Source organism: Mus musculus, chromosome 7 (genome assembly GCF_000001635.26).
Source record: "Mus musculus strain C57BL/6J chromosome 7, GRCm38.p6 C57BL/6J".
Lineage (NCBI taxonomy): Eukaryota > Metazoa > Chordata > Mammalia > Rodentia > Muridae > Mus > Mus musculus.
The window spans coordinates 143,020,742-143,034,410 of NC_000073.6; the positions used below are offsets into that span (position 1 = coordinate 143,020,742).

General features: G+C 44.6%; 1 long non-coding RNA gene across 3 annotated transcripts in view; it reads right to left on the bottom strand.

The window, feature by feature from the left end:
- Positions 1–1,042: 1,042 nt before the first annotated feature.
- R74862 (expressed sequence R74862) overlaps positions 1,043–13,669 on the bottom strand; it is a 31,903-nt gene continuing 19,276 nt past the window's right edge. For 2 of the 3 annotated variants that reach the window (NR_015529.2, NR_110355.1), the window contains one exon: positions 11,880–13,185. This is a non-coding gene — a long non-coding RNA (expressed sequence R74862). Of the gene's footprint in view, positions 2,578–11,879; positions 13,186–13,669 lie in introns of those variants that run through there. The other variant, NR_110354.1, reaches the window with a different exon arrangement.

Sequence of the window (13,669 nt, forward strand, 5' to 3'; positions counted from 1 at the left end):
CCTTCCTGTATGCTGCTCATTCTCTGGCTCCCACCATCTGGTGAAGCTCTTAAAGGGCCACATGATGATCTCCTTGTCTGAACAAGAATTCTTTCTTCTAATGCTGGTAAAATGCACTGTGCCTGACACTGACCATTTGACCACATTCAAGTGCACAGCTCAGCAGAATTAACATCCGCCCCCACCATCTGCCTCCAGAACTTTCCATCTTCTCATACTGAAACTCGGTCCCCTTTCAGCACTGACTCCCTGCTTCCTCCCCAGCTCCTGGCTCCCGCCCTGCTTTCTGTAGATTTGGTGAGTTCAAGGATCCCCTGGGAGTGGCTATCTCAGCATAGGATCCACATGGTTCATCCATTTTGCATGGTAAGAGAACTCTTAGCATGTTTACAGTAGCCTCATGACCACATACTGAGGGATTGTCACAGAGCATGGTGGGGGTAAAATCTAAAACTCCTGCCTCCTGTAGTTACTGTCACTGATGGTTCACCCACCCCTATGAAGACTGTCACCTGTACTTGAATACTCTCAAATATTCACACAATTTGTGCAAGCTGCTAAGTCCCAAGGAGACACATTGACCTAATCAAGACTGAGGCCCCAAATGCAGCCCGTAAGAAAACTTCCCCTGAGGAAGGAACCTACCTCATCTTATACCCAGACCCAGCAAGAGAGGGTCCCCCAAATCAGAGCCATCCTGCAATTTGTTTCCAACACATGGGAAAGGCCTGTTAAACCTTCTTTGTGTTTCTGATGCTCACGCCTCCTCCTTCCCACACATTCACTTCCCCAAATAAGAGGACTCTCTCTTTGAATAAGGCACTCCACATCTGCAAACACACAGGGTTTCTCCCTAGGGAGATTCTCCAGTGTCACAAGTATTTGGTTCCCCGGATAGAAGTCCAGGGTCTCTGCTGGCAAGTGTTTCTTTGGTTGTAGTGCTTCTATATCTCACTGTACTTCGCCCTATGAAATCTACAGGAAAGGAAGCACAAATATGCAGAGTGCCCTAGTCTGGTGATTAGACACTGAAACCAATTCAGGGAGGATAGGATTTATTTGACTTATACTTCCAGGTAACAATACATCATTAATGAAAGCCAATGCAGGAATTCAAGCAGAACAGGAACCTGGAGGCAGAGACTCAAACAGAAACCACATAGGCACACTGCTGACTAGTTGGTACCTCATGGTTTGCACAGCCTCCTTCCTTATACAGCCCAGAGGGAGCTCCACCCACAGGAGGCTGAGCCCTCCCCGAGTCATCACTAATCAAGAAAATGCCCTCACAGACTTGCCTACAGAACAATCTGATGCAAGCAACTCCTCGGCTGAAATTCCTTCCCTCTTCCCAAATATGTCTAGGTTTGTATAAAGTTGATAAAAATTAGCAAACACTCAGAACAAGGTGGTGTGTGTTTGTGTGTGTGTGTGTGTGTGTGTGTGTGTGTGTGTGTGTGTGTGTGTAATTCAAACTCAAAGAGGCAGAGGCAAGAGGATTGTGATTTTGAGGCCAGGCTAGACTAAACAGAAAGACTCCACTTCAAAAACAAATGAATGAACAAAGAAACAACAACATCAAAACAAAACCACAGAAAGGGAGTGCAAAGGAGGGAAGGAGAAAGGAATATAGGATCCCATATACAATGGTGGTGGGACAGGAGGGGAAAAAAGAAGAAAAGTGAGATAGAGATTGTAAAATATACACAATACAGCACAAACAAAACAAAACAAAAAACACCCACTGGATGCTGTAAGAGAATGCACATCCTTGCAGCTCATTACCGAGCCAGTCTGCATGGCTTTAACCATTCATGGTTTGTCTTGTTTTCCAGTTTTTCATTCCTGGGAGAATCTCTTCTTGACTCTTGTTGCTATTTCTTTTATTACTGCTGTGGAGGGCCAACAGAGCCCAGACTACCCAAACCTGCCTAGAATGAGCATCAGCAGCACCCTTAGTTCTTCATTTTAGCACGACTCAGCCAGCACTCTTGTGGGTCTCTTAACCCAGCATGGAGGAGCCCAAAGCAGCCAGGTGCCACCGGGTGTCCAGCTCTGCTGCACATTCTGTTCTCTGACCAGGATCTTCCTTTGTTGGCTACTAGGAGTTCCAACACAGGAAAATGTCTTTGAAGGCGTGAAGCATACATAACTCCTAGAATGGTTCATTCGCTCTTATTGAAAGAAGTGGTGCCCCCACAGCTACCCCTGAGGCTTCCAGCTGGGGGATTCTGGTTTGCGGGGAAAGCATCACCACACATTGGCTACACATATTATATGCCACAGGACACCATGTAATTTTGCAATGCAATCTCCCAATGCGATCTTAAATGATTCCTAAGAAGTCACATTCCACAGAGTGCCCCTGATCATTAGCTGTATGAATGGCAACTTCAGTGAATCCCAGGGCAGCCTCCCCGTGCTCTTCTGCCTTTGGCTTTAAGATTAGTCCTTTAGTAATTATATGATTTGGATGCAGTTGAATTGAAGTTTAATGTTGTCTCCAAGTTTGATCTTCGTTGTGAGGATTAAAAGGATACAAACTTAATCTGACTGTGGTGTTCAGAAACAGGGCCCCTGGGAACAGAGAGAAATAAATGTATGCAGGTCTATTTGCTTGGTTGCTCTCAGATCACCTTGTCCTTCCTGTTATTGTTCTGGACCACCTGCCTAGGGAATGGTATTGCCCACAGTGGGCCAGGTCTTTCCACATAAACCCCCTAACAGTCATGCCCACAGGTCAAGATGATGTGATAATAGGGTCTGAAGGGTAAGGCCCCTTAAGTTTCCTGACTGATTTACACTCATCCTGTTTCTTGTTGTGGGAATGCCCTTTGGTGTCCCAGGACTCTGAAGCAAGGAGGCCATCACCAGAGGAAAGCCCCTTAACCTTGCCCTTTCAAAATCATGAACAAAATTAATTTCCTCAAAAGCACAGGTATTTCATCATCGTGATGTAATGCCAACTGATAGAGAAAACTGGTACTAACAAGTAGTTCTCATTTAAAAAGGGAAGTAGAAAAGATAGTTATGAATGGATGGGGGAGGTGCTGAAACAAGAGGATCAAGTGGGGAGGGGGTGGAGAGAAGCGGATGAGGGAGAACATATGAAAGCAATCTAAGTGAAATATCAAATAATAAGGGAGACAGTCTCATCTGGCCATCTCTTGATACCAAATGAAGCTTCCAATAACAGAATTGGGTTACATCTAATTAAGTTGTTGGCCAAAGGGGTCCCATGGGAAACCCCAAACAACCCAGGCTGTTGCCAAAACAGTAGGTTGCTCCCCCAAAAACTTGAGACAGCAAAACCCTATTGCTGAAGACAACACCTACAGAACTCATTGAATATGGACAAGTCAAGCTAGTGTCTATAAGAGCCTTCATCCCCACATCCTAGCATCTTTAGTACAGGAGGTACTCTGCATGCTACCAAAAAAGAAACATCAATACCGACCCAGCTACAAACCCTTTGATCTGCAATGGTGTCCATGCTGCAAGATATGCTAGGGGAATGGTGGCACAGAGCTTTGTGGGATTCCTGAGTGAGCAAATGAGTGGGTCTCTGACTCTTGTGCCTCTCCTGGGTTCTTTTCCTTTTGTTGGTTTGTCTTGTCCAACCCCAATGACATAATTTTTGTTTTATCTCATTATATTGTACTTTGTTATATTTTTACTATTATCCCCTAGAAGCCTGTTTGTTTTCTAAAGAGAGACAGAAAGTGGGCGGTTCTAGATAGGGGTTGGGGAAGAGGAACTGGGAGGAATGAAAGGAAACCAATCATAATATATTACTGAGGGGGGATCTATTTTCAGGCTGGGTGGTGGTGGTTCATACCTTTCTTCAGCTCTAGGGAATTCAACTCCCTCTCTGGTCTTACATGCATACACTGACACCATATATACACACAATTAGAATTTTTTTAAGGAAAAGAGACTAAACTGTTTTGAGTGGGGCAATGTAGATAATTCTGGTAAAGGCACAGAAGACAGAAGATCAAGGAAGAGCAAGGACATGTTAAGGACTGACTACATGGTTGTAATTAGGATGCAGGCAGAAGAAACTTTGTCAGTTAAGGCCAGTCTAATGAGATCTCTGTTAGAAATGAGGATTGCACTTGAAACTGAGACCAGCATCTTTAACTTGCAGCAAAGAACTTGGATGGCTCTTGTCTATGAGCTGAGGTTCTATGGAGAGTGAAGTAAGAGTAGAGAACGTGTTTGTTTACTGGAAGAATCTCAACCTGGTACAGCATTCAAGATGTGGCATAAGTGTTTGAACTGGTTGGTTTGGTGGTTTCAATGAGAGATACATCCCATAGACTCGGGCATTTGAACACCAGTGTGTGTGTGTGTGTGTGTGTGCGCGCGCGCATGTGTATATGCCGTATATATGTGGGACCCCACAAAGACGAGTAAAGGGAGTTAGATCTTCTGAAAGTGGAGTTGTAGGTGGGTATAAGCCACATAATGTAGGTGCTAGGAATCAAACTCTGGTTCTCTCAAAGAGCAGGATGTGCTCCTAGCTACTGAGCTCCCTCTGCAATCCTATGCTGGTTACTTTGAATTGCCAACTTAAAGCATTTTGGCAAGGGTTGTAATGAGGAATTATCTAGCTCAGGTAGGCCAGTAGACATGTCTGTGAGGAATTGTCTTGGTTGCCTATTGGTGTGGGAAGACCCAGACCACTGCAGGCGGCACCATTCCCTAGGCAGGTGATCCTGAACAATAAGAAGAGAGAGAAAACTATTTGAGGGCTATCAACCAAGGAGGCCTGAACGAGTTGATTTCCTTGTTCTCTTGACTATGGATGTGATGTTACCACCTACTTACATTCCTGCGTTGACTTCCCTGAAATGATAGGCGGTGACTTGAAATTTCTAGCCAAATAAACCTTTCTCTTCCCTAAGTGGTTTTGCTTGTCAAGGCATTAGTCACTTCAGCAGGAATGAGTCAAGAACAGTTTCAATGAGTGCTTTCTCTCAGATTAACAGGCTCAGGAGCAAAGGATCCCAGGATACAATGATCTGGAAAAAAATAGCTTGGCCAGAGAAAAGCAAGAAATAAAGGCATATAGGGCACAGGGTAAAATCATTTGCTAAGAATGTCAACACAGATAAAAGGGAGCCAGTGGCTTTACATTAAGACAACTGGAAAGTCCTCCAGAACATCTCACAAATCTAAAGAAGCAACCTCCTTCAGGGTGGTGGACAACAGGAGACTGAGTCACTGGCAGGTGTCAGCTTGCACCCCAAAGGAAGCTGCCAATTGTTTCCCAAGTGTTGGTTACAGATTGAAAATGCACCAGCCACATGCGGGTGCCCCGGTCCATATGTGCTCTTACTTACACATTTAGAACTTGTGTATGTCAGTCATTGGTATAAATTGCTATTGCTTTCTGGGTTTGATTTCCCATTTCTCTGCTGGTTAACTAAGTTTGCACAAGTTTTGGCCATGTCTGTTTCCATTTCACAAGCCACCTGCTGTGCTTCCTGTCAACTGATGGATGGGATAATGCATCTTGTCTTGCTGGTTCATGGGGGATGCTAGTGTATCTCCATAGAGATCACAGTGCTGCCCATAAACATCCTGGAACTCACAGAGGTCCCTTTACCTCTACCTCCCAATTGCTGGGATTAAAGCTGTGTGCCATCATGGGCGGCTCCTTCCACTCTCTTCATGGCATACACATACAAATAAATAAATACAAACTAAAAATAAAGCACTTGGGGGGCATTAACGAAGTACCTTTGGTGTTTCTGGTGTTACTAACAAGAGAAGATACACCCTGAATGTGGCCACACCATCCCATAGGCCGGGCTTCCAAACTAAATAAAAAGTAAAAGGGAGAAAGCCAGCTGAGTTGGGAGTTCCCATCTCTCTGCTGTCTAGCCAGCACCATGGACCAAGGGGCTCTCTGTCAAGGTACACGCTACATTCTCTGAACTGTGAGCCACAACAAATCCTTCTTCCTTTAAGTTGATGTTTGTCAGTTATTGGCCACAACACACAGAGAGAAGTAACTATTGGCCCAGGACATGCTGCCCAGATGCGGGTTCGAAACCTTGCTGCTGTGAGCATGTTTTATCCAAGTGAGGAATAACTAGGCAAGGGTGCTGGTTAGATTTCATCAACACAAACTAAAGTCACATGGAAAGAAGGACCTGCCATCCCATGGGCCTGTAGGCAATTTCTGTGGGGCATTTTCTTGATTAATGATTGAAGAGGGGCCAGGCCACTGTGAGTGGCACCATTCATGGACAGGTGGTCCTGGGTTGTATAAGAAAGCAGGCTGTCCAAGCCATGAGGAGCAAGCCAATAAACATTGTTCCTCTATGGCCTGTTCTTCAGCTCCTGCCTTGAGTTTCTTGCCTGGCTTCCCTCCGTAAGGGACTTAGAAGCTGTAAGGTGAAATCAATCTTTTGTTCCCTAGGTTATAGTGGTTTTGGTTATAGTATTTGTCACACCAATAGAAATCAACCTGGGACATCAGGTGATCCCCAGAGCATCTTGTCCAGTGTATGGAAGCCTGAGGGGCAGACACTTTCATTTCCCAGATAAGCAATTTGATGTCAGCCTGAGCCATAAAAAAACCGCACTTGAGTTTCCAGTCTGCTGGCCTAATATGCAGAGGTATATTTGCCAGCTCACTGTGATAGGTGCCAAGCCCTTCAAGAAAGCATGTGTGTGTTTCTCTGTGTGTGGGTATGTGTGTATGCATGTAAGTGCATGTGTGTGTCTGTGTTTGTCTGTGTCTCTCTGCCTGTGTCTGTCGTCTTTCTGTCTCTCTCTGTCTCGCTTTCTCTCTGCGTATGTCTGTGTTCCTAAATGTAATGGCAACTAAGCATTTAGGATTAAAGTAAATTGTAAACACACATATGTTCGTTTAGCAAATCCAGCAGTCACCTCCAAATATGGAGGGTGTGCTCCCAGAGAGCTGCAATCCATCACTGTCACATCTGCTATGTTCATAATAACTCTCTAGTCACATTGAAAACATAACCCAAATTCAGTTTTCCCATGGCCCCAGATGGCTCTTGCTGCTGATTTCCTCAAGCCCAGACCCAACCAAGCTGCACCGTGAGCATGCCTCCTCTGTCTAACATCTATGCCAGTTTCCTCTCTCACCTACCCTCAAACCCTGTCCCCTCAACACGGCCCTGCTGCAGGAGGCTGGCTCAGCAGCTGGGGCCTGGGCGCTCTCCGCAGTACTCCCTTCTTTCTGCTTCCTTGTCACAGGGTGAGAGTGTGGGTTCCCCTGATGAGGCTCCATGCTCCTCACAGCTCACGCCCAGGTACCAAGTATCTGCTGAAGTCACCAGGGGTCAGCTGCACATTTCCCTTTCCTGTGTGAATGTTTATCATTTCCCCCTCTGTTAGATATTTCTTTTAGTGCCATGACTATGTGCTTGAGAAAAAGCAAGAAGAAAAGAAGGGTTTGTGCTGGCTCATGGATTAAGATGGCAGAGTCTGTCAAGATGGAGCATGTGTCAGGGAAGGTGTCACACTGGCACCACTGCAGTGGGCAAGTAGCAGCTACTCGCTCTATCTTCATGGACCAGAACACAGGGACAACACAGGAAGCAGCAACCCTAAACCTCACAGCCTGACTCCCTCCAAAGGTGGCCCTAGGCATTAGATTCCCCAGAGCTGGAGTTATGAGTGGTGAGATGCCCCACCTGGGTGCTGGGAACCGAACTCAGGTATTCTGTAAAGCTGCAAGTGCTCTTAACCACTGAAGCATCTCTCCAGCCCCATTTTATCTATTTTGAGTTAACTTTGTCCATTTACATTTTTTCCAGCAATATTTTGATTTGGTTGACATTTTCAACTTTCATGGCCTGAAGTCTAGCTTGAACACTATATTTTGAGACAATTATAGATTCCCAAGAAGTACACAGGAAGTCTTAGTTCATTATTCCTTCAGGCCTCCTCCAAGGCAGACATCTTGCGTACATACCATGATAACAAGCAGAATCGACATTTGTCCAATGCATACAGATGACTCAGACTTCAGCAGATTCACCTGCATTCGTGGGTATTTATGTGTGCAAGCATGTATATGTGTGTATTTGTGTGTGCATGTACATGTGAATGTGTGTGTGTGCTGTGTGTGTATGTATGTATGTATGTATGTATGTGTGTGTATTATGTGTGTGCTGTGTGTATACATGGATGTGTATATGAGTATGCTGTGTGTGCATATATGTATATATGTGTGTGTTGTGTGTGTATGCAAGTATGTGTATGTGTGTGCTATGTGTGTATGCATGTATGTGTATATGTGTGCTATGTGTGTGCATGTATATGTGTATGTGTGCATGTATGTGTGTGTGTGTGTGCATGTGTGTTTATCCCTGATGCTTCCCAAATAAAGCCACAGTTCCCACCTCTCTTACACAACCACTAATCTGCTCCTCATCTCTACATTCTCCATCTTCCTTTGGGAAGGACTGGCACAGGGTCTCCTATAGCCCAGGCTGGCCTTGAACTCCCTCTGTAGCTGACGATGGCTTTGAACTGATCCTCCTGCCTCTACCCACAAAGTTCTGGGATAGCAGCTGTACTGAATATACTTAGCCAACCATTAATCTTTTAAGGCACATTTTCATCTATTACACATGGGGTTATTATGAAAAAAAAGGAGAATTTTTTTTACAGGTAATAGAGAAACATATTATTCTGTTTACTTAAAAATACATGTATATTTATGCACCTACATATAAAACAATAATCCTTAAAGAAGAGGTCACGAATTTGAGGGGGTGCGGAATAGGGTGCAGAAGGAGCTGGAGCTGGAAAAGTAAAAATGATATAGATACAGTAGCCATGCATGACATTGTCAACAAAACATAGATGTTACGGACTCACACTTAGGATCCTAGCGTCCATGAGGCTGAGGCAGAAGAGTTCCTATGCGTTGAAGACCAACATGACTACAGACTAAGTGCAAGGGAAATCTGGGCTTTAGGGTAAGCCTCTGGCTGGCAGAGAGGATGTGAGAGGAGAGCCTGACTCTCCAGGCGTGAATGTGCATCTTAGTGGATACAGAGTTTCATTTCGTTGGGACAAATGTCCAGACTGCATTTGCTGGATGTGGGCAGCTACATATTTAAAGTCATTCCTAAGAAACCGCTAGTTCTATTCAACCTGCTATCTCTCTGTCCCCTTGTCCTTTCCCAGTGCTGTTTGGGGGGTTTTGTGATTTGCTTTGCTAGACTTCATCTTTTCCAAGAAGTCCTTGGCTGGGCCTCTCTCACAGCTCCCACTGTCCATTCAGTCTCTGCTCAGACCTTTTGCTCCCTGCCTTCAACACCGTTTCTTGGTTTTCAGTACTACAGCTGCTTCTTCAGGGCAACACTCAGCTCAATAAAATCCAGCTCTCCAATGATACAACAACCAACCAACCAACCAACCAACCAACCAACCAACCAACCAAATAAACAGCAACAAAACCCACCACAACAAAAACAACTAGAGACTGATTTGTGTTGGCCAACCACTCCTGGGCATGGGGCCTCTCCTGGAATGTGGTTGATATACCTATACTCGATTGGAGAAAACTAATTATCCCTTTCTCAGCCCTATCAGTTGTTAATAGCTTCTTGGTTAGCTTTGGTCCACTTTCCCTTCTCAGTGCTGGGACAATGTCTAATTCGAACCTGTGTAGATCTTGTGTGTGCTGTCACACAGTATCTGTGAGTTCATATGTGACTCCATCTTCTTGTCTGGAAAACCCTGTTTCTACCACCTCTGGATCTTAAAATCTTTCAGTCACCTCTTCTGCATATAACCCTGGCCCTGGGTAATCGACATTAAGGATATCCCATTTAGGGCTGAGAAACTATAACATAAATACAGACCTTGACATCCCATTGTTAAATGTCAAGTTTCCACTAAGGCCCAATAGCAAGCCAAGAGTTATCCCACAAAGGGAGGATGGTTGTCTACAGATGGTCATAGGGCCCGCTCCAAAATCCCAAGGGTCTCCACTGTGACTCACCTATAAGGGCCTGCCAAAGATTCCAAACAGCATCCCTATCTGCCATTGCCACCTTAAGTAACCATCAAGTGGGCTGCATCATATGATCCAAGTGACAGAGCAACTGGCACAGCAGCTGGGTCCCACTCAAAACTAGCAGCTTTCTGAGTTTATTTGGTGAATGGGCTGGAGCAACACACCCAAGTACGGAGCTTTCTGCCACCAAAATCCAAAATGTTTTACTAACAAGTCCAAAGTGCCTGTCATTTCCCTGTCACTTAGTCCTATCAATGTAATGCCATCGATGTAATGGGCCAACGTGAATACCTTGTGTATCAGGATCCCTGCAAACTAAACTATGACACAGGGCTAGAAAGTTAATATACCCTTGAGGTAAAGGTATACTGCTAGCCTTGGCAACTGAAAGCGGATTGTTTCTGGGTTGCCCTTGCAGACAGGTTTCAAGAAAAAAGAACTTGCCAGACCAATAGCTGCATACCAGATGCCAGAAGATATGTTAATGTGCTCAAATAAGGAAGTTGGCATCTGTGATTGGAGTCACTACTTGATTAAGTTTGCCATAGTCAACTGTCTTTCTCTATGATCCATCTGTCTTCTGCACAGAATAAAAGGGAGAGTTAAAGGGACATGTAGGTGTAACCAACACCCCTGCATCTTTCTAATTTTTTCAGATTTGTTTATGTATTATACCTCTTTGCTTATGCGTGTTTTGCCTGCACATATGACTGCACCACATGTGTGCCTGGTACCCATATGGAGAGGGCATTAGATCTCCTGGAACTGGAACTACAGACTGTTGTGAGCAGCGCTATGGTATGCTGAGAATTGAACTAGGGTCCTTTGGAAGAGCAGCCAATGCTCTTAACCTCTAACTCACCTCTCCAGTACCTCTCATTAAAAAAAAAGTGTATGGTGTTTTACCTACAAGTGTGTCTATGAACCACATAGAAGGGGCCTCCTGGAACTGGAATTATGGATACCCATAAGCCACCAAGTGGGTGCTGTGACTCAAACCTGAGTCCTATGCCAGAGCAGCTAAGTGCCATTAACCCTTGAGCCATTTTCTCACCCCACTCCATCCCCAGCATCTTGCAAGGCCTTAGTGGTGGCACTAATTTCTATAATACCTCCAGGGAATTTTCTTCTTTCATTCACTATTTTCTTTGGTAGAGGCAACTAATGGCTTCCATTTGGCCTTTTAGACCATAATAGCTCTCATTCCACACATCTGACAACCGATGTTGGGATTTTGCCAAGCTCTAAATATATCTGTCCCAATGATACACTCTGGGACTGGGGTGAGTTCCTGGGCCCAATGGATCCACTATGAGTCAGACATCAGCTGAAACTCCATTAATCACATCTCTAAGCACCCACTTAACTGGAGGGCCACAGTGCTCTGGAGGGGGTCTCCCAGAATCAGTGTCAATTCAGAGCCAGTATCTAGTAGGCCATAAAAATTCTAGTTTTTTTGTTTGTTTGTTTTGTTTTGTTTTTCCTTTTCCTGGATGCACAGTTACCCTAATCAAATCTCATGAGTTCTTTTGGAGAAAGATGGATTGGCTTGATTGACTATAAAACTTTGTTTGGTTGGTTTTTGAGAAAAGGTTTCTTTGTGTAGCCCTGGCTGTCCTGAAACTCACTCTGTAGATCAGGCTGGCTTTGAACTCATAGAGATCCACCTGCCTCTGCTTCTGAGTGCTGGGATTAAAGGTATGCACTACAACCACCTGGCATAAAACTTTTTGGAAGTGTGACACAGTTGTCAGGGGGTTCTGTCTATAAGATGACTTGTGTGGGAACTGGTTGAGGAACTGAGATTCTCTGTTGCTACAATTCAAACTAAACTTTTAAAATCTTTTTATTTATTTTATGTGTATGCGTGGTATGCCTGCATGCCTATCTGTGTACCACTTGCATGCCTGGTGCTTGCAGAAGTCAAAAGAGGACATTGGAGCCCATAGGACTACAGCCATTAGAGACTGTTGTGAACTGCCATATGGGTGGGGGGGAATTGAACCCCAGGCTCTCTGGAAGAGTAGCCAGTGCTCTTAAACACTGAGCTGCCTCTCCAGTCTTTCAAGGTAAATGTTTCATTTGCTCTGTAATTTGTCTACACAGATGGAGTAGTGTTTAGTAAGCTCCTCCCCCAACCCCCATCTATTGCACTTTTAGGGACACACACCACTGAGATACCCAAGTTGGATCAGTTATGGACACTGTTTGGTCTCTGCTGTCCATTAGCATGGCATGTTGGGGGAAAGGAGGATGAAGATTAGCATATAGAAGAGACCAATGGTAACAGAAGGCTGGAAACATATAACAAAGGACACATACCAGGCACAGAGCACCCCCGAGGAAAGCTCCTGCCCTTTATGCTCCAAATGTGGAGCATGTGGGTACTATGTGAGTACTATGTGACCCACAGAGGCTCATGACTGTTCTGGCTCAGCACCATCAGAGATTCAAACCTTTGCTACCTCTCAGCCCACATCCATTCTTGGAAGGAAGAGCCATTCTCTTTCCTTTTAATTTTTAAGTTACATTTATTTATTTAATTTGTTTGTTTATTTATACATGTGTGCACATGTATGCGTGTGTATGTGTGAACTCACTGTACAGTTCTTGGACGCCTAAGACGGATTGGTAATGCTCTCTCTACACTACCAGAGAAGTGTAGAGTCTTTGCAATTCCAAGTGTAGATGAATTGGAGAGCTAAGTCAAACACCATCAAGCCCACTAGAGAAATTCATCCTTAGAGTTCTGCCTCTCTAGAACCTACTACTGGTACCTCAATATGGATGAAATAGGGTTCTTTGGAGACAGAACTAATAGAGGAAATGTGTGTTATAAAGGAGGATTTATTAGATTGACTTACACAACACTAAACAGGCTGTTTAGTCCAAAAAGCTGATCGCTTCAGCAGTCTCAGTCTGGTGCTGAAGGCCTGGAAAATTCCTGAAGAGTCACTGGTGTTTCGTTCTTGTTAGAGAAGGCTGAAGAAACTTCAGTCTGACGTCAAAAGAAGACAGTGGCAGCAGATGGACACACTGGCTCCAGACCCAGGGAAGGCAGGCAGGCAGCCAACACTGCTTTTTCTTTAGACTGGGCCACCTTTTAGTACTCAGCCACTTGCTGGAAAGTGCTCACTCCTGCCCAGGTTAGACCGCTCTGGAAACATCTGTTAGAAATAAAATCTGATAGTTCATTTCCAAATGAGCCCTGAGCAAGCTTAAGTCCAGTTACTAATGAACAGAAAACATCAGTCCATTGCTAACACTTGCTAGTCAAGCTAGTCTCTTCTCAGGACCCAATATATCCAAACCCTCCTAAGCTAACCCATACACACAATCTAAGAATTTAGAGTCGACAGCGACTAACCACCAAGTTTCCCTGCAGGATGCTTCATCTGATGAGCATTAAAATAAACAGAATGTAAGACATAAAATGAGCCCATGGAAGGTTTTGATCTGCTAGAGTGTGTGAAAAGGTCAATCCTGCAGGTCCTAAGCTGTGGGATCTCCATGACACAGGGCAACAACAGGATAGCCAAGAGGAGTTCCCATGAGGATACAGTATTGATTGGTGTAACAGAAGCCAGAAACCTTGAACTAGACCAATGCCTCATTGCAGTGAATATTTGGAAGTAAAGATGTGTAGACAAA